The sequence below is a fragment of the Varroa jacobsoni genome, unplaced genomic scaffold (genome assembly GCF_002532875.2).
Source record: "Varroa jacobsoni isolate VJ856 unplaced genomic scaffold, vjacob_1.0 scaffold_641, whole genome shotgun sequence".
NCBI lineage: Eukaryota > Metazoa > Arthropoda > Arachnida > Mesostigmata > Varroidae > Varroa > Varroa jacobsoni.
Window position 1 is genome coordinate 76,409 of NW_019213543.1, and position 21,211 is coordinate 97,619.

General features: G+C 39.3%; 2 long non-coding RNA genes across 3 annotated transcripts in view; both read right to left on the minus strand.

Annotated features, from left to right (window-relative positions):
* The window catches only part of LOC111262233 (uncharacterized), a 165,465-nt gene that overhangs the window by 16,795 nt on the left and 127,459 nt on the right, over positions 1 to 21,211 (minus strand). For both annotated transcript variants that reach the window (XR_015311858.1, XR_015311857.1), the window contains exon 3: positions 20,741 to 20,810. This is a non-coding gene — a long non-coding RNA (uncharacterized LOC111262233). The remainder of the gene's footprint in view (positions 1 to 20,740; positions 20,811 to 21,211) is intronic.
* On the minus strand, positions 1,209 to 12,612 carry LOC147753226 (uncharacterized). The gene is made up of 3 exons (XR_015311867.1): positions 12,377 to 12,612; positions 2,837 to 3,595; positions 1,209 to 2,368 (listed from the first exon to the last, which is right to left on the minus strand). It is a non-coding gene; the product is annotated as an uncharacterized LOC147753226 (long non-coding RNA).

Genomic DNA, 21,211 nt, shown 5'->3' on the forward strand with positions numbered 1-21,211 from the left:
AACCAGCTGTCTATACGGACTTTTGAAGCCCTTCCGAGAAAAGCTGCGCGATTATGTAATTACTAACAACGAGGCGTTTCTGTTCACCCCAAGCGCCCATTTACCTCGTTAAGGCCCCGTAGCTTTACGAGAGCCTAACAATCGCTAGGTAGACCATAAAACAAACCGATATTATTAAAGGAGCCAGATAGATCCTTTTCCCTGGCAATGAATTACGTCCACTCTATCTCTGCCAACTGTGTACGGTGTAGTGAATTCAAACAAAATAATCAGACACACAATAGTTCAATAGCTTTCTGCAATATGTCTATACAAACCTGGGACATTGCGACTATAAGATATACTAATTAATGGATGAGATAGTAGACTTGTGGACAACAGACGAATAAGATCGAATTTTGGCTAAATAACATCGAACGATTATTTGGGAATCTTACCAAATCCTCCAACTACGTACAGCTGAAGTTTGACGGTACTATCCGCAATTATTTTACCGTCCGTAGCAACAAATTGGGCATTCTTAATCCAACAATAGAGAATACTCTGCAGAAAAAATGAACGATCGTAATTAGGTATGAGATGAACCGAAATGTACCACATCCTTCCCACGTACGGGCCTAGCTACTCACTTAACAGACTAATTTAGCAGTTCGCAGCTTTTCGGTCCAATCCAAATACAGCCATTTATAGACTTGGTCCTAATTGCGGTGGTCCCAGTGGCCAGAATTGGGAATTTCGCTCAAGACTTTCAGGCTCAAGTCATTCGTCACTTCCCATAGATCTATGCTTGATTATTAGGCCCAACCACCTACTACCCGGCCGCAGAACATCAACACCAATGAACATCTCTCATCTTACCTTGGCTACGAGAGGTTGGTAGTAAAGGAATCAATTCGTATACGAATGAAAATATTATTAGTCGCTTGCGTTTACCTTTTTATGCATGCTTAGCTTTTGAGAGGCCTGTCCGCCGTAAGTTCACATACTTACTTACTTTGCAAAGAAATTCTCGAAGTTTTACCTTTATTAAAGACGTTTACTCAACCGGTACAGTATCATGTACTATTATACTATGTGAGAAGATATATATGTGATTTTTTCTGCTGGCTTGATATACAAGCGGATTGTGTTAGTAAATCGTTCAACCTGTTTCTCAACGAGAAGTTCTACCTTAGTCATATATGTTGTTAATAATAATGGGTGACATAAAAACTGATAACAGTAATCTTATAAAACGGCATAGTATGTATGAGCAAATTAACCGATAGCTAATTGAAAGTAACTAATCTATCATTTTTCGATCAATGGGGAGCTTATTTGTAAACCTTTGACCGGTATCGGACGTCGTGTCGATTCCAGATCAGTTTGTACACGTCCTTAATAAACAATACGCCTGTCCCTGTTTGTGTGACATTATGTAAACAACAACAACAACAACAACATTCAACAAATACTCAAACGACTTCTGAACAGTATATACATTTAAACATCACGGAAAGGTAGCTAGCATCGATGACCTAATGGAAATGAGTCAACATTACCTTGACTGATCACGAAAACAGTACACATAGGTCAACGACTATAGTAATGAACGGATTCAGGCCTGTCCTACTTATCTACCCTGCCAGCGCTATTTTCGCGTTCTTTGATTTTAGCAACGCGTTTTCGTATGGAATTACTGAATACGCCAAAGGACGCAGCTAGCTAATGGCGTCTTGTAACGAGGAAGAGCTCGACCCAAAGATTACCGTTGCACCTATTCACGAAGTCACTTCCGTGGATCTCATTGAGGAGTGCGCTCCTGTTTCCAATAAGCGTCTTTCGAATTTGACAAGATCACAAAGAAGACAAAATTTAATATGTTAGCAAAGCTATCAGTTGTCAGGCGGGTAAGTTAGCCCCTAATTGTGAGACAATTTAATCGAAGAGTTACCTCATGTCTTCGGTCCAGTTCACCAGAAGTCAGACCTGCAATACATTTCGGGTGATTTCTAGTTGGCAAGTCTGACCTGTAATTGCCTCAGGTCCTTCGCCACCCGGATAGCGAGTCGTAGTCATGTTCTAATAAATAAGACTCGATCGTGACAACACACGACATCACTACTTGAATAATTTCATGGCCTTTTTGGTCACCCTAAGCTGCTGTACCTCTATTCATATTCTGGAAATACATTGGAAAGTCATCCACAAACTATTTTAATACCTTTGTTTTTTTTCGGAGAAGTAATTTTTCAATTGTTCTATCTTAATACTACGTCGGCTTGATTCGTTGCTCTGTCGATTGAAGTCTTGGATTTATAAAGAACATAACAGACTGACGATTGTGAGCGACAACATTGACGAAAATTGCGTCCCACACACTATATACCTGTAAGAATCACGCAGATGAGCCTTTCAAAAAAAAAAAAAAAAAAAAAACTTCACGGGTCAAGGGCAGTTAGAAGAATATGAGTCTACTCGTATAAAAAAAAAAAAGGCTACGAAGGTTGCATCGTAGAAACATGTCCAAGGGATAAGTACATTGTCAAATTTCGAAAACAATTATCTATGAAAATCTTCACACGTAATTTCAAGCATTCGAATTGAAGCGTCCTGAGCTATACCCTATATTCTGTATATTCCGATGGCTGTCAAAACTGTAGTTTATCTCAGCTCCTACATCGAGCGTTACCTAACAAGTGAAGATTCCGAGTTGTAAATAAGGTGTGGCTTTTCGTTCATGCCTCACACCGATATTCTGTCTGTGTTATCATAAGATATAATTTATATGATATATATTTTTTAAAGAGATTTTTCAACTAAACGTGCAGAGAAAATGCTAAATAATGAGAATCACCTAAATGGCAGATTGTGTGATCACAGAGTATCTCGTGCAACGATTGGGTTGCACGTGATGCGTGACAAACGAATACTTCCTATTGGAACCACATGCCTCCGAGATTTATAACATCGATTTGGAGCTGAAAATCCTGAGTTATCACGCTTCAATACCGGCCATCATTGGGTGTTCGTGTATTTTCGGGAGCGTTCTCGAGGACAAATGATCCAATGCTATCTCCAGCCCAAAATCCTCACCGAGGGGTGACTTGAATACAATCGATTCTTTCTCCGTGGAACACACGTGGCTTTTCCTTCCCTCAAATGTGACAGTTTTGTTTGCTTACAAAACCATCACAATCGAAATGGACCCTGTCGTTGAAGATGACTTCATTGAAAAATTAATTGACCGCCTATTGTCATTACCCAATTGGCAGGCCTTCTTCGCTGCACATCGTCGGCGGAGTTGGATTTTCCAAGTCAGCTGCATTCTGTATGCGCTATGATGCGAATCTTTGAGGATACGTCGTATCATGGTTCCTAAGATGTCACAGTTTTGAGCAGATACCCGGAACAAATATTCCCGGACATGACCATAGTCTGGAGAGCAGCCATGATGTTTTTTGTTGAACGGTCCAGACGAACACATTTCGATGACATGCCAGCCAGGCTGCTCGAATCTGCTCATAAACGTTTCATGTATGTATCGAAAATTCGTCGTGACATCGTCGAAACATCGTGATAGCACGTGTTTCGTAGTGAATTTTCCAGTAGCGACCTTCAATACAACAGATAAACAAACAATGTACGATTGAGGTACCTTCAAAACTTTTCCATAGAAAAACATACATACACGCGGTTATGAGCAACGCGCTGTCTTGGTGGATGTAAAGCATCACTTGACGCGCAGATATGTTAATCGTTTTAGAGAGATTTAAAAAATTGTTGTTTGAAAAATTTAGAAACGACCAAAAAAACCAACTATTAAACATCCAAACAAACAGTTTTTATTAATTAAGCCAGCTGGGTCTATCTTTGGATTGGACAACGCCACAAGCCGTAGCCCCACTACTATCGTTGTTATAATTAACTCGATTTTGATTATGTGGAGATACGTCGTTCATACGTAAAGATGCAGTAGTTCGATAACTTTTTAAAATATATAAATAGGAAATTAAAAGTCTGCGACGGAAATTGATTAAACGTTAATATAATACATTTGCCGACAGCTAGCAGTCTTGTGGTCCGTCTACTGAAAAATTGGTTTATAAGATCTCACAGTGTTTCTGGTCTCCTGAAATTGAGAGGTGACCACTGGATAAAGCAGGCAAATATCGATCGAAGTGCAGTGGGAATACCGCCAGACTTCTAAACTCGGTCACGATTTCTCTTACTGCAAGATCTTGCAATCTTCTCTGCACAATGTCAATATGATTGTCGGTAATTACTATGTTTTCATAGCGGCAGGATTGATATTCTCGATCCGATGGCTGGAAATATCCGCTAGCTGAGTACGTACTAGAAAAGCATCCTTATTGTCACGAGCTTAGTGATTTATTCTAGCAAAGTGCAGGTTCGACCTGAAAAATTTTCAGTAGGCCTCTTTACGACGGCCTACACCGGGGGACATTTTTGATTGATCATGATTTTTTAGTGCAAGCTTGAACTATGACATCGGTGTATTTCGCAATGGTGCTCATGAAGCAATCTCTTGCCGTTATAAAAGATTCACCTTTACTAATTATATATATTATCGTTAAGAATTAGTACATATGTTGCTGACACGACCTCAGTTACCTAGTGTCTAATGGCTAGGTTATAATAAGGAAAATTCTCTCAGAGGTAAGTTGGTAATAGAAAAAAAAAAGTCGTCTATCTATAGAAAAATTCAAGTGGCCATGTTTCACTCACAGTCGTCTGATTTCATCTATTTACGAAGTTTTATTTTTGTACACATATAAAACCAATGCATGTCTCTAGGTAGATCTTTCTATTTCTTTACTGCACAGTATATACGAATATCGAAAACCTTAATACTGGTAAACAAGCCTCTTTAAATAGGTAGTCCTATGGAAGTGTCATATGTAGCTAGCAGTAAAAAGAACATATGCCGTCTTATTCGTTGTCGTAGTATAGTATATTATGGATACATGTGTTTACCCTGCAGCAGCCAAAACGATGATAGCAAGTTTGCATTTGCTCGTAACGAAAGGACCGACAGGTAAGATTTTAGAACAATCGAATGAAGAGATTACTCTCGGTGGCCATATTGTACCCAGATGCGTGATGATGGTCAGTTGTGGGCACTGGCTCCGGTGTAAGGCGCCCACTCCTATAACGTTCGAATGTAAGCGTATATGAGTAGGGAAATATGAAGCATCAGACTGCTTTTAAGACGTGTTTCAATGCAATAGATACGCTGTCTCATTGATAGTTGTGTGGTAACGTGCTTACCCACTGAGCTTGTGACGTGTTACCATATGGCACGTAAATGCAGATGGAAGTACATATTTAGCTTAGCGTCATCATTTCTAATCGCTAATCTAATCAGCGGGTGTACCCATGATATTCCGACCAAAAAACTCGACCAGTCACTGGTATCCACGTGTGAGCAGGGCCTAGTTTTGAAGGTTGTTATTACAGCCCTTGTGGGAGTCACGTCCGAAGATCTCATTAACATTAAAGTATAAATAGTATACCTTTGCTTTCGCTATGCAGTGTTCAGGTTTAACGAAATTGCCCTTTAACTTCACGAAAGCTGTACTTAACGGAGTAGTGATGCATTCAGTTATTGTGCGGATGAATCAGAACAACGCCACTGGACAGTTTCGAAGTTAAACAGGCTGTTTGTAAAGTCAAGAAGACCCCTAAAAACATCGTATCTCTAGTTAAATCCACCAGAGGTCAGCCCTGTAGCAAGTTACTCATCAATACTCATTTCAAGTCATTAACGGTCCAGCAGCCTGTCCCGAGTTTACGCGATGACTACGAAAGCCGGTCACAACCGTGTCCTAAGTATAGAACGGCATAACAACGAGACATCATTGATATATTGAGTGTCTCATCTTAAAATCAGCCCTACGTCTGAAAAAATCAAATATATCACTTGCTTCTAAGGCCCGTCTCAAGAAAAAAAACCCGTTTTGGGCTTCCGAGCTGTTTAACGTGCCACTTTTGATGCCCATCCCCACTTGCATACCTATCTCTAAAGTCTCCTTTCAGAACTACAATGATAATTCCAGGCCTTTTTAACCAAATGCTAATGAATAATTTAGAAAAAACACTTAGACAAGAAGTACCATTTGCTCATTTATGGTCATAATTACGTATATGGCATATATCACATTTGACCTTCGTGTTTAAGTCCCTTAGCGACAAAGCTATTCGTTTTTCGTTCGACCCTCTGCTTTTTTTACGTAAAAGAGGTCAGATAACTACGATCCGTCTGCTAAAACTTTGCTACTTTTGTTCCCTGTCGTTTTGTCGCATTCGCCCCGTCCTGCCCCGTTAGTTGAGGGCCGCATTTGGACTTTGAAAAGCGGAATCAGACGCCAGTGGCTGGAGAGTGGACGACGGCACAGATGGCAGCGAACCGTCTGTCTCTTTTCCTTCTTCGTGTTTTCCACGCAGTCGCCTTCTTTTCGCGAATTCATGTCCTTACTGCTCCAAAGGCATATGAAGGAGCTCTTGACTCCGCTACTCCTTCTTCAACTTCGTCTGCTTAGTTAAACGCTGTTCCAGGCCGTTGCGATAACGTTCTGTCGTCAGTCAGCCTTTGGCGCTTACGCAACTTCTTTAAAAGTTGCTATCGTCGCCGGCGTCGACTCCGACGCCGAGTTCACCGAACGACAGTAAGAAAAAAGAAGAGCGAAAGAGAGAGCGATTTCGCGTCGCCAAGGGAAGTGTACTCGAGACGCTAGACGTCTACACGTTGCGAAAAAAGAAAAGATCTTTTGGGAACCCTTTCCGCTCTCGCTCCTTTCTGCACATTTTTGCATGCTTTGTATTTTTCTAAAGATGTCGGCACAGGACCCGCCGGCCCTTGATTCATCCGCGCAGCCACCAAAGGTCTGTCGGTGTGGCGACCTCGCCGGAACCGTCGAATTGCGTTTCAGAGCATTCGTCCTCGAACTTATCGTGAGGCTTCCCTTGGTTTGGCTTCATGTAGGACAACTCACGTTGCGACTTCAACGGGCTTTTCATTCGCGGCATCTGAAGTCAAGCAAGCTGAGTGCTGTTTCAAATTTGAAGTAACTTTGCTTTGCGGCCTGTGCAAGTGGGGAAGCAAACATTCCACTTGTAAATATCTCTGGCGCAACAAACTTAGTAGATAGAATGGAAGGGGATTAGGCTTCAAGAAGAAGGTGTGGAGCGCTGTGGACTCGGTTTTCTCGAAAGATGACGTTACCAGAACGTTGTTCTGCTATTAGCGGACTTGTGTGCGCAGTAACGCACGTTTAACGCTGAACGTACCTCCGACAACTTATTAAATAACGAGGTCAAAAAAAAAAAGTCCAAATTAGCTATTGATTAGCGAACTCAAACTAAAACGAACGGTCTAGCTTTTAGACGAGCTATGGCTTGTGCAAGTGTACAGCTGCTGAATTACAAGAACCAATTCGGATTTTTTTTACCTTGGTTATTTGCCACTCGAGTATTATAACTGAACAAAAATAAGGTACCTTTAAAGAGTGCTTCCTTTTTTACTACACGTCTACTTAAACTTTGCTATCCTAAGCAATACATGACAATGCCATATTCAGTTTAACAGTGCCGATTTAATGAAAATGGCCACTGTGGCTGATAGTATACTTAACTTGTACGAATTATTTACAGTAATATTCAATTACTGTAACGTTATCTGATGGACAGCTCGACGAGTACTTAAGTTATTATTTTTACGAGACCTATGCCCGCTTTATTGAAGCTAGAAAGAGCCATGGACCACAGGAGGTCGACGAAGACTTAGAATCATGTATATCCTTGAAAAAGCCGCTAATACAATAAGTGCCCAATGGCTGAAACCGAAATTCGAAATATCTGACTGACAGCCTTTCGAAATAATTCTACGTGATTTTATTGAATAAAACATGGCATCCGGCGCATGAAAAGATCTCGAATATCTGTAAGGATTGTATAAAGCTTTTAAACGAAACGGCAAAATAAACACGAGAAATCCATTCATTAGAGTAGCTAGTGTGATATTATGGTTCCCCGTGATGGGTTAGCGGGTAATGTATTTGTCTGCTTATATCAGAAGCATGTTGCAATTTAGATTCGAATAATCAAGGCAAGACGGACTTCGTTTTTCGCTGGGGGCCTAACGACGTACAACTCGAAACAGAGGTGTTTTAATGTTCCATGTAAACTATTTGAAGACAAACAGACCCCACTCCCAAATAGTATAAAGGTTTTTAAAATTCTGTAACCAAATTAGGTAAATACAAAAAAAAAAAAAAAAAAAACTTAAATTCCGTATATATTCGTATATCTCACGGGTTTTTCCACATTAGGTCGCGCAAAACTGTACACTTATATAGCTGAGCATATATGTAAACATACGTATGCATCATATATTTAGTGTATTCCGAGTGACGATGCAACCGCTAGTTGAGGAACCCCTATTCATTCTAGCTTTTATTCAGATCGTTGACAAGTTGTCAAAAAAGTATTGGCCATCTTTCAACCTAGATGGAATTCATGTGACATATATCTCAGGTGATGTAAGCCGTTTGCACCATTTGATTGCTTGAATATTAGCAGTAGGTATGCTAGCGTTGTTGAAATAATTCTATTTAGACCTAAGATAGAATGCCTTGAAGATGAACTGAGTTCTACCTACTTTATAATTGCGTCATGACCCAAACAGAAATGCTGCTCAGGTCCATAACAAAATTCTGGTGTTTCTGGTGCAGATGTGCTACAGGGCGTCTGTCAGTTTCGTTCTGGGCATTTCCATGTGAAAGAGGTTCCTCGTGGTTATTTCTCGACCAATTATGGGAAAAGTTGATGAAAGTTAGGTTAAGGTAAACCAGTTAAAAGCTGGCTATAAAGAAACTTATTGCTACAACCACTAGATCGTGGTTGCATCTGCGAGAGTTTATGGAAATGAAATCAGGTTATCCTTAAACGGGTTGATTGCTGATGACGAAAAAACGGTCAGATACATGAGCAAAGCATAAAAAAAAAGAAAAAATGTGTTCTACAATTTCCGCCAAATGTAGACTGACCCTCACGAAGGCTAGCTATATAACCAGACGTGTATATATATATATACATGTATCTGGCTATATATATATGTTTGGTGAGACTGGAAAAACATGGTCATGGCAGAACAATTAATTCAGACCCTTACTATCAACAGCTAACAAGAAGATTGATAAAAATCGACCGGATCTAATGAATATAAAGGGCGTCACTTTTCATTAGGGCAAAGCCAGACCACGCACATCTTTAGCTGCGCGGCAAAAGTGAAGGGAACTTAAGAAATTTCAATGCATAGGCCACATCGTTCGGATGTTACATTATAAGACTATCATTTGTTCCGGTCTATGCAGAATTTCGTTAATGGTGTTAGTTTCACTTTATCGAAAGAACGCAAAAATTATTTGTCCCAGCTTTTTACCCAGAGATCACAGAACTTCAACAGTTATGGGGTTGTGGCGCTACTAGAGAAACAATGTAAGGTTTTCAGCGAAGCTGGCGCATAAATAGTTTACGAATATTACTTTAAAACAAAAAAATTTTCATTTATAATAGTACTAATGTGCTGGCTTGTCGAAAAATTATACAGTATACAAATGATATTTTCAGTGTAAACCGAAATATTCATTGCCTTCAATAGTAAAATCGTCGCAGACAAATTAATTCTAAATCAATTATCTTACACTTAAAGCACGATGTACCTAGATAATCTAATTTTTATTATTTAGAACTAACGTGGGATTAAGTACGCTAGTCTCAGTACAGAGATCCTTGATGTCCGTCCGTCTGTGAAACAGTCTATTAGGCGTGCAACTAAGATCACGTTTGTTTACAGTAGGGTAATGCCATTAATTGCTTATTAATGGGAGCGAAAGAGAGGTACAATGGCATGAGCACTTTTTAGGCAACACTTCATCGAGATCTAATGGCAACAGCATAGCTGAAGTCTGCAAAAAAAAAAGCTCGTCAAAGAAACCAACCGTATAGCTTAGTAAGCTCGATTTGATGTTTTTCTTCGGCCAGTTGATAAAGAAAAATTTGTAGCAAACACATTACATATCGCTATGGCTACAGCTTATACCCAAAAAGCAGGTATACACTAGAATTCTCCCTTTCGCAGACGCGTAGGTTAATCTATGCAGATTTTTCTAATAAGGAGTCCCGTATTAGGTTGAAATTATGTATCGACCTTTATCTGCCGTTCCAATATGGCTTATGTAGCGTATGTGAACTAGTGTTTTCTAACGTTTCAATAATATTACCTAACGAAAATGAATCAATGAGTTTGATTGATTGATTGATTGATTGAGAATCTTCGAACGTGTATCATATCGCTTCTGACTGTAGGGCTACGGTTTTTTCGCAGTGCCATAAATGCGTGATTTGGCCGTCTACGGCGGCCTTTTGCGAAGAGATCACTTGCACGGATGCGTCCTCGAATCTTACACGCTTAGATACAAAATGGTTTAAAACAAGACGCCAGCGTTAACCATGCATTTTGATTTGTAATTTTTGTGCAGGGTAATCTGTAGGGATATTACATTTGGCCATGATTAGGCCAGAATAAGGTAAAAAGGTGGACTTTTAATAAGCTTTCACTGAAATTCGGATATTTTTGTAATCAGCCGAGTACGAGCTTTGCTTCTAATATAATTGCCTGAAAATGTGAAATGCCCCCTAAACCCTCTGGGTGGCGCATTCAGCTAGAAACAATATGATACAGTACAGAAATTAGTTGAATATATTATATAAGTATATATATATTATATATAGATCTGCCGTAGCCATCTTAGTTTGTCATGGGAACTTAGAACTTACCTGATTCTAAGTTCCCATGTCAAACTCAGATGGCTACGGCAGATCTATTTTCGTGATAGAATGACCTCATTCGTTACAACGCTGATTGATTAATACTTCATTGCATATATCATGGGATGCTCTTTTATGATCTAAGTGAAACAATATTTCTACCATGCAGGGATGTGGGGTTAAACACCTACAATATAATTTTACCGTTATACGCAAATTGGCTTTTGGTTTGGAGAAAAAATAGGTTGGTAGCTGAAGTACGATCTCAGTATCAACATAATTATTTATGAGGTAGAGAGCCGATGATTCAGTATGTTGATGAAGCCTTCGAGTCTGAGGAGCTTGTTTCGATAAAATCATAACAGATAGGGTGTTAGCGTTCAAGCGAAAGCGGCGGGCTTTGGAAGTAGGCCTTCTCCGGGGGGAGTGCTACAATGATAGCGATAGGTATCATACGGAAAACGTAGCCGGTACCTACAATAGGGTGGCAACCTCTACCTCTGTACCTATGTACCGTCCCGAATGGGTGCTCTTCGCAGTGCTCATGTGTCAACGGAAATGGAGATGCCAATCAATATTTTCTGTAGTAGGTATTGGTTGTTTCGGAGTTCTATCACAGTTGATATGCACCAGAAAATATTAGTTTTTATCTATTGTAACACTGATTGCCACTTTTATTTTGTTCTCGTTTCGAAACTGCATTACTTAACTTCCTTATTTTTTCTTAAGTTAAAGCATTTTATCACCATACTCACTAAATTGGTGCGGCCGACTTTCCCAAATACTCTTCAAACTTAACATGTCCATATCAATTGCGTATCGCCTACTTGCTGTTCTAAGGTTTCCTTTTTTGAAAATCAAGAAACGGTCAATTCTCCCATAGAAAAAGTTATACCACTCATAATGTTTGTCACCACAGAGCTGGACACATTCAGTTCTTCCTCTTCTCGACAAACCGAGATGTATTTCTTATGTTGAAATTAAATTTCTATAAATCTGCTGGTAACGGTCAAACACTCAGTATATAGAGGTTGATACAATACAATATTGCCGGATCAAAGCTATTAAGACACTTTGTATCTCTTTTATTCATGTCTCCTATTTTAATTAGCCTCTAAATTATTGGCCTATTTAAAAATGCCTTCGGTTTATAGTTTTGCAGCTGACTGAATTTGCCAAAAGCGCAGCCTTTAACCCAATGGCGGCCTTAGCCAAACAGTATAGAGTACAATTTCGGTAAAATTGTTCTGTAGGACGGATGTACTTTTTAAGTACTGACAGCTAAAGATGACACTAAACAAAACAAATGCAAAGAAATCAGTCAATGAATGTATCGATGATAAACAAAGCCATAGAGGAATCTTGTAGACGCATGTGTACTTGGAATGAACACGACCTTTTTGACAGACTATTTGGAGGTAGGAAGACTTCTAGCAGAGGCAGCACAACGAACGATCCGCATTTCAAGCAAATGCGAATCCATCAACAAGCTTCTTAGAAATAGTTCAATGTACTCATAGAGGAGCCTTAACTCCCATATCCATACCTTTGTGTTTTGAGTTTTTACGTCCGGTATCGCCGTTAGGCGTTCCGTCAGACAGCTGGGCTCACAACACGAGACGAAGTCTTTGTACGTCCGGGTTCGAAATGAGACCACAACGTGTCCCTAAAGTTAGCAGGCAAATAGGTTACCCACTAAGCCATCACGTAACAATGTAACTTCGTTTCTCCCTAATGATTAAAAACCCCCTGGGTGTTAAACTCTGCGTTTTATCATGGACCATTTATTCGTCGCTTAAGTCTGATACTCGTGTTCTCGCTTCTTGAATATTCTATTGCAACTACTCTAAACAGGGGGTAGCTTTAAGTCTCACGAGATATGTTAAACCCTCGACATTCTCATAAACGAAGCGGGTAGCGGGCTTTGAAACAAAGTTACAACGGCAGAACAGTTTAAGTGGCTAGCGAGCACCTTTTCATGGACGCTGCATCTTACCTATTTCAAAATTATTGAAGAAATTCTCTCTCAAATAATTTTATGTATTCTGATTTTCTGTGACTATTATGTTTGACGATGACATATTCAAGATGCATTTGGGAAGTGCTTCGGTGGTGTCTTCTAATGTCGGCAAGCGTGACAAGCAGAAGGTAAACAGAGCCGAGAAGCTTATTTTTAGGACCGTTCATTTCTAAGGCCGCATATGCAAGCTAGTGAAAAAATGTGCCTCAGTTATGCTGCTATAAATAACTATTATATTATTCATACTCAACCTGAGTAGTGAACGAAAGGTGCAACGATTTTTGTCGGCCTTCGATTGTCTATCGAAACGTCTTCGCTGGACCAATTCAGTTGAATACAGCAGACTTGGATGTATATAGTATATAAATTAAATAGGTAAATAGATACACTGACAAACTCAGTGCGTCGCAAAGCATATCATAGAGACCAATAGTGAGAAACGTGGCATTATGCCATCGTATGATCACTCCATAAATAGCTGCTTTCTATGGAATACTAAATTTTCTGTAATCTCATTTTGAAGTCAGCAATAGTATGTGACATACCTTCTGCACCCCTGCGTATCACGAAGCCAGGCCTCTTCCAACCGACTTCGAGTCCATAAGTAAAACAATGATTACTAAATGTACAGGATACATACTAGAAATATCTATTTCTTTGATTTTCTTTAAAGAATTTGAGTGATGTTTTTATCACTCCGTACTACGACCGAACGTTACGACGGTAAGGCCTTGTGTGGGCCGAACGTAGGATTCAGCCTCAATGGTTGAAGGCGTTTCCCACACGCTTCGTTGCTCAATTAACGGGGAGGTCAGAAAACCTTTCTAGAAAGTAAGCTTTTACCTTCAAGCCTGGGCCTAGAAAAAAGTTGAAGGACTTTTGGAGTCGTGACAACGTGTAGAATTTAGCCCGTTCAAAAACCTTGTACATTTCTTTCGACTATTTTTGTCTTTGCAAAATCCGATATTCGTGCTTCGATAGACCTCGTGCTCACCTCAGTACGCCAGTCACGTCAATGCGTTCCATTAGTGCCACTCATGATCGAACGGAAAAACAAAAAAAAAAAAAGTCTTAGTTTTCGTTTAGACATTAATGTAATTTTCTTGACTTTTTCTTCTATTAGCTACTATTCACTCAGTATGTAGCTGCGGGTTGAAATCATGTCCCGCCCTCATTACTTGTTCGAATCTTTATCAACGAGTTTTCCTGCTAAAGTTAGCCTTCCATTAAGGTCCCCTGCCAGCTTACTGTTTCCCTATGTCTTATGAGATTTATGCGTGAGTGCCTTTAACCATACCAAGCCTCACTTCTGGGTGCTCATGTGGGTGGTACGAAACCTGCACTGGCGTCTTTTGTGACTACATTACCCCAGTAGCTTCACGCCCCCCTAAGTTCCTGGGCCGGTACTTGTTGCTACTATTATGCAATGGCAAATCGTATTAGAGTATCTAGTAGCTTGTAACGGCGCGCATGATCAAGTTATATTTTCATTTTAATTTTATAACCAAAAATTGTAATTTTAAAATAATAACATACATTTTTTTACATATTATACAGCCTTGCACAAAACATTGGGCTCTATTGCTATTATCATAATTGCAATGGTCACCAAAATCCAATTTCCACAAATAAAAAAAAAGTATTTTTATATTGCTTAGCTCCATCTAGACGTTCTCTAGATTGGAACGGGTTGTTGCAGTGCCGTTGAAAGCCGTCAAATAATCTATTATTTTATTATTGAAAAAAACTGTATATATTTTTTTACGTTCCTCTGGTTCAGTGTATACGCTACAGGTAAATATGTTTACCATTCCAAAAATGCAAAGGGTGTCTAGCTATTAAATCTTTTGAAGCTGGCAGACGCAACGACGATTCGACTCTCGTTCGTCACTATATCCGTTCTGATATGCGGTATTTTCTGGCGTAGCCTATGCTCGTCCTCAACACCTAACTAACTTGGACGAGATAACCATTTTGGGTTGAGGTTTGCTGCTGCCGCTACAGCGAGCATTGTAAGGCATCCGTAATATCTATCGTCTCTATACATGGTACCATTCTTCCAGTGATAAGCAGCACTATATCTCCTTGATTAAAATACAAACAATTTTTTTCATTACCGCAATCGCTGCCCAACTGTTGACCGGTGATAGACTTCTGCTTGAGTCACGTGTAGTAGTACACGCGCTTAATATTTCCACCAGAATCCGTTCTACCATGAAGGCCTGCAGGCGCATAACTACTAGAACTACCATTAGCTCCAAGTTGGGTATAGCGACCGACCGCTTTATGCCATGAAGATCGCTATTTACTAAGGCCTACCAAGCGTACCTTCCCATTCCTATTTTTGTTTAGGCAAACTGCAGGTTAACGATTGCGGCATATATGATTTCGACTTGCTAAACCTATTGAAAAGCTAAGAGTTCCCCAGCAGCTCACAGCCGATAGTAATCGTGTTTTTCACGTATAAATAAATATAAAATACATGTATGTTTAAAAAATTTCAATGACAAAACGAGCTTTCTACGTTCATGTTTTTTCCTCGTTTGGTAAATGGTGAGATATTGAAAAAGTTTATCTAAATTTACAAGTCTATACCTAAATTTAGAGTTTTTTTTTTTCTGTCTTTTGACTTCCTTTAGCGTCCGTAGAGCGATGCTAAGCTTTGGGGGTTTTCAGCAGTTATTATCGATACATAAACCAAAGCCGGTCCCTTATCAAATTCGTATGCAACCACATATAAATGATCTTTAGGTATATAAAAAAATCACAAAGGCGTATTTTCCTGCACCTTAATGCGTTCATCGTTTATAACGAACAAATTGTGCCTAACGAATCGAAGCATGATTTATATAAATATGAGCATTGTATAAAAGGTAATAATCTGTTAAGACAAAAGATAACATTGCATTACAAATAAATCCTTATATTATTTTCAAGTACTAATAGTTTTTATCTGCAGAACTTAGAAATATTCGAATTTTTGCTAAACGAAGCTTGCGGAAATCAACCGTCGTTCTGGACATAGAAATCTAAACATTCGTTATCCACCAGTTAATTATTTTTTAAAAAATTTCCATTATTGTCGATTTTATTCAACTATGACGCCAACTCTTACTATTTTTATCAGAGAAGTAAAATTACTTCCAATTGACTGTCAGATAAACTTACATGCAGCTTATATGACTGTTATACGGCTAATTATTGTACCTGAAAGGTACGACATTCACTTTGACACTAGGCTACTGTGCGACCTGCTACATACGTGGCGTTGTCAGAGACAGCTTTCAGGACATAGGCACATTTTTACGCTCCGGCCGAGACGAAGTCATCGACAAAGCAACTACGTAAATCTATAAGGAGCGACTAAAATTCATCCTTGTCGACTGCTTTTATTGGCCCTAGTGTACAACTGTAGCTCATTAACAGAACGTTTCTGTTCTTTTTTATGAGCGCAGCTGGGTTATAACTGCGCTCCTAGCTTAAGCGTTGCAGAGTGATTATGACTCAAACTGAGCAGACAGATCCATGAATGTTTGGTGCTACGATCTACTGTATTGGGAAAAATGGGTTTCGCTCAAAAGCAACACAGTAAAATGGTTATAATGGAAAACACATTTATATTCGTTTCTTTGATTATGTATGTATCTATATAAGAAATGTTGTATATTGATTTACAGTTCTTACTTAGTTCTTGGGAAATTTCTCACTTCAAAATAAAGATGACTTGCTATGGTATAGGAATTACTGGTACAGGAAATTAAAAATACACGTGATGACAATAGTTTGAGTAAACCTCTCTCACCGTTCGGAAAATCGTCCTTTTTTAAATTGACTCCATGTTAAAAGGTCAGCTGATTTCTTTAAAGGGAAAAAACACTTGTAGATATGTGGGATAAACAACATTGCAAAGCAACCGCTACAGAGAAAAACGTTGCTCTAAAAATTTCAATTCTACATATTATATAATAGATTAATAAACCTTACAGCATCTCGTTCGTAACAATACACTTAGCCACTGTATATGTAAATAACAGACGCTTAGTAAAAGAAGTTCTTTAAGAAGAAGTCTTGGTTTTTAACTTAATGAAATTGTCCAAGGTCACGGCATCCGTGGCAACCCAGAAAACGCGTGCCGGGTATGTTTGTAAGATAAGACGGTATGGTACCAGTTGCACCGATATCCGCTCTCGATGTAGAATGTTACAGCATGAATAGATACCAAACGTAACACACTGTAGGTAATACTGGGCCCCCACTGATGTCTGTACCGGTTTTACATCTTGCTTTCTTGCTTTACGGATCCTTTAATTTTTTAAACTTTTTCAACTTGTTTTTTGCCGCCTCATCCGTTTTTTGAAAACTTGTGTTGAAGTGTCAACGCGAACTGTCATATAAATCAACTTTTTTTTTTTTATTATTCACGCAGAAACATTACATCATTGATGTGTTGCCGACAAGAATTTAGGTGGCGACCTTTGATGCCCTTCAAACAAACGCCTAGCCGTCCAACCCGACATGAGAATCACTATATACAATAGTGGTAGGACTGGTACGAAACGATTCGGATCAGACAGTTCAATGAACGATTCGGAATAGATAATGCACTAAGTATATCCGAGGGTACCCAGAAATCGAAAACCTCAAAACTCCAGCGCAGGAATTGAAATCCTTGAAGGACATGGCTTACGAATCTCGCTGCTCGAGTACGCAATGTTGCCTAACAAGAGGAGCATTAGAACTGCCGGATTTAGCATAGCAATCACGAGAGTTCACCGGACCACTGCTAAGCTTTTCGAGGACTTTTATCGGGCCACAGCCGATGCGCCGTAACCAAGCCACAATTCGTAAAAAGTCAGTTCCCTCGAAAAGTACTACTAACGAAGTAAGCATTGAAGTTCACATAAACGTCAAGAATGTGGGGCGTCCTTTTATCCGAGATCTGTCGATATGGAGCCCTCACTAATGTTAACCAGGGAGATCGTGAAAAGCTTTAGCACCTGTAGGACCATAAGAACTGATATTGAATTGCAGCCTCGGCGACAATTTCAGCATCACCTTGCATCAGAGACATTAGCCTCAAACGCAGAAATCTTTGCTGTACTTCAGCAGGTTCAACGTCACATAGGTGGTTTCGCTATTGCGCGAACATGACAGCGTTTCGATCCACACGTAACTTATTTCCATGAAGGCTCCTTACCTAGAGAGCGCGGTGCGAAAAAAATGTTTACGACCTAAAATCATCCGTGATTCAAAACCGGCGGGTACCCAAATTAACTCGTATATTCGATCTGTGCACAAGTACTTGAGGAAAAATATGGTCGTATAAGTGTTACGAAGAAGGCTGTGCTTCGTTTCGCTACCGGCCACAATTTTAGTTGTCGCAGGTCAGTTTATAACGTGTAGAATCGAAGGGAAAATATCGAGGGTTTTATCCATTAAGTGTGAAGCTGAAATACGAGGCTGCTGCTGTTACATCGTTGGGAAAATATCTCAATCTGTATGAGAATGTGTATGAGGGCTGCGTCAATAGATATCAGCTTCACGCCCAGGCTGCCGTCACGTCAGCATTGTTGAGAACAGCTCTTTCTACCTTTCATGAATCCGTTTTCTGACGGCTTTACTGATTATCAATAGAAAGTGTCTCTTGATTCATCGATGATGATACACGCACGAAATCAGCTGCCAAGGAAGTAATTTTTTTCGAAGATGCCACGTCGCTCCGTGCGATAGTTCGGCTCCTTCTCGAGTTTCCCGAAGAGTGAATCTTAGTAGTGTGAAAAATGCTGGCAAGATATTGCACGATAGTGGGCATCGTTTAGGAAATCACCTACACTCTAGTGAAACTCATGTTTTCTCGATACGTTCGACGCTCTTCGTGGGTTTTCCAAGGTCTTATCGAAGGCTGAGTGCACCTTCGTTCCCTTCAGGAAGAACACCGAACAGACCGATGTTCAAATCGGAGTTTGTTGCTAATTGTTTGTATCAGTCAGCGCTTTCATTCGAGATTGATGGGACAAAGTGCAAATCATCGATTTAAAGCTGCATAGTGAAATACTATTCTGAGCACGTTCCGACTCTTGACCTATCTCAATGCGATCGTTTTTGTTGTGTTGCATCGGCAAAAAAATGAAACTTTCCGTTTGTCCTCATCAAAAGCCAGGCTATTCTGGTTAGACGAGATTTCTGTGACATCAGTAGCCGGCAGAAGTCGGTATAATGGTAATCAGGGTCCAATTCGAATTTGGAACATCATATAGCTTCAAATCAGATAGAGCGCTGATGAGAGGATAATTGTATATATGAAAAACATCAGCTTTATCCAATAAACGCTAGCCCTAGTTTGTAAAAGGTGTTCAATTTTTCTGGCAGAAAATGGTCCTCTATTACATTAATTAAATCATTGAGGCTAAGCGCAATGTGATAACGTTTTAACTCCCACTAATATAAAATGGATTTTTAGATAGTGGAAGTTGGCTAGCTACCCAAGAAAAACTAATGAAATCCCTAGAACAGAGTTACAATTCAGTAGGTTTACGTTGACAAGACAGTGGAAAGTGAAGTTAACTGGATGTACTGCCATGCCTTTATTGCTAAGGTCGTTTGAGCAACATATAAAATTGCATTTGGAACTAAACATTAACCTTCACATGAAGGAACTGTGATAAACGCTACGTTTTCTAGTTCCACAAAAGGCTAAATATGTTATACGTATTTGATGGAGAGCGGCAATGCAGTTGGACTAAAACATATTTGGTGGAAGGGAGTTTCCCAATTGTCGAAGGAATAAGGGAATGGGTTATAGGTAGGTGCCCAGAACTTCAATTCTCCCTTGACTGGTGAATCGGTGTTCTAGTCTGTCTCCTTTCACCGAATTGCTTTTTAGTAAACCACCTATTCGATTTCAGATAGTGAACGATTTGGGTCATCAGCACGCCTGTTGTCGAGAAGCTTTTGTCTTGCTAGTACGGTACGGTGAAGATGGGCGCTCTTTTAAGAAAGTGGTCAGTATAACCTTGAGTTTAACATTTGTAGTTTATTTTTGCGAACAAGCCCTTCAAATCAGATGTTTTTAGCAACAGCATCAAGCATATGCCCCTAAACTGGGTGGATTTTGCTGGGCTCTTTTTGGGGCTTCTCCAGTATAGCCCTATGAAACAGCATGGCAGTCATACAGTCAGCTATTGACCTCAGCAATAATTTCCTTTATACGTAATGTTTCTTTGCTATCTTATTCCTCTGATTGTTAATATTTAAAATTAATTTTTGCCAACCATGACACTTTCAACATACTGGGCAAGGAAGGCTCTCGTTCAGTACGCTTCTAAACTTAAATTTTTTTCCAATAATCCCAAGACTGCGCTACCTTTCGTCAGCAAGCCTAGTTCAGCAAGTGATAGTCCAGACGATATTGAACGTTCTATAAAATGCTTATCAGTACTTACTTACAAATTTACTATCAAATTAATGTAGCCTTTACGAACATAATTTCACTATTGCTACTAATTGCTAATTAGATAATTAAAATAATTATATAATCATGATAATAGAGGCACATTATGTTTTTGTGTATTATTGAAGTGTCATAAGGATTCTGAGAACATTGTATGTTGATAACATTATGATATGATAGCTGATAATGAACCGATAGCTCTCTGCACATAGTGGTTATTTTCTAAGCACTGATACTTAAGATATATTGTGACAAATATACAGGTGTCTGTAAAATGGGCAAGTATAAAAGAGGCCAATTTTTAACCCATGGTTTATACAAGCTATATAAGCCAAATGTACATTCTAATCATTTTTCACGTGTATCTAACTACGTACCTGTATACCTAATAAGGTGGTTTCTTAGTGATATGTAACTGCGTTATTAGGACCTATATTTACCGTAATTGTCATAACGGGGATTTATAACTGAAGATCATTCGATACTTGTCGGCAACGCTTGAAATTTTTCCTGAGAACAAAAGAAAAAAAAAGACGAAGGTCATTTCAGAATTTCGAAAATTAAAAAATGGTCTACGTTTTTATCGATTTCGAGGTGAATTGAGACTTAATGGCTTTATTTAGTCCAAATCACTAACAACGTTGTAAGGCTCTATAAAATATAAATTCAAGATATATTATTTTAAATAGATAATATTAGATATCCATTGGTACTAAACATGGGTAGAAAAGCTGGATGCAGCTGTGACAAAAGTGATTCAATTAAGCAACATTTGGATAACCCCATCTGTTCAGCAGGCAAACACGTTATTGGGTAGCGTCGGAAAGCTCGTGTAGATTGCTACATATTTTGGGTAATCGAATAGGGTAGGATACGAGCACTGCATGTCAAAGTTCACTTACTAACCCATA